Source organism: Morone saxatilis, unplaced genomic scaffold (genome assembly GCF_004916995.1).
Source record: "Morone saxatilis isolate NCDOM2014 unplaced genomic scaffold, NCSU_SB_2.0 Contig3, whole genome shotgun sequence".
Taxonomy (NCBI): Eukaryota; Metazoa; Chordata; class Actinopteri; family Moronidae; genus Morone; species Morone saxatilis.
This window is the reverse complement of record NW_023339873.1, coordinates 15,315,858-15,316,709: the sequence shown is the minus strand read 5'-3', so window position 1 is coordinate 15,316,709 and position 852 is coordinate 15,315,858. Positions and strand designations below refer to the sequence as shown.

The following is an 852-nucleotide window of genomic DNA, read 5'->3' as shown; positions in this document are numbered from 1 at the left end:
GTGTGCGTGTGTGTTGGTGTGCAGGAGACTGAAAGTGAAAGGCAGTTTGATTCTTCTTGTGAAGCAGATCATCCAGCTGCATGTCAGACTTATTTCAGGGCGTTATAAATCACTAACTTTGGGCACTTCCCATGCTCACATGTGAAATATTTGTCCCGTTAAAGCCGTAAAAGGCATCTTTTCTATAAAAATGTGTATGGGAGATAAGTCAAGTGAGTGTGCTTATGAATCAGTTTGGTTGCAGCCTCTTCCAGATTGACAAAATACCTTTTCCTTACAACATCAGGTTTGTGTTATCAGCTGTGGGCTGCTGACCAATGGTGCGCATCTAATGACGAACATATTTAGGTTACGAGCTTGTCAACACTGGTACAAGAGGATGTATTTCAGGCACGTGACATAAGCTACATCTGTGGGCTATCAACACCAAATTATGCTCTCCATCCGCACTTGGCAATATCACTTACTTGAGTCATTTCACCTAATGTTTTGCTTAATGATGGTTTGTGCCTTGTAGATCCATTAATTAGCCCAAAGTGAAATTACACGACAAAGCTTTGTTTCTTTAGCTGGGCAAAAGAGTTTTGACCCCTCTCCCCTGAAAATATTTAAGGAAATGGAGCTCTCCGCACAGTGGCCACTCAGTGCTCCATTCTTATACCGCCATGACTTCATATATTTAGGAAACGTTTGTGAGGAAAATTCCCCATTTGGCCAGGAAGGATGTGAAACTGGATATGGATTTCATTTCTCTTAAATTCAAAAGTAGCTCAATGAAGATATATAAACAAAACTCCTGGTCCCCTTCCCTGTTTTTTTTCTTCCCATCAGTCCCCCCCCCCCCCCCCCCCC

At 42.5% G+C, this 852-nt stretch overlaps 1 protein-coding gene across 4 annotated transcripts in view; it reads left to right on the top strand.

The window, feature by feature from the left end:
* LOC118337094 (pleckstrin homology domain-containing family G member 3) overlaps positions 1–852 on the top strand; it is a 32,990-nt gene that overhangs the window by 16,961 nt on the left and 15,177 nt on the right. The window lies entirely within an intron of this gene.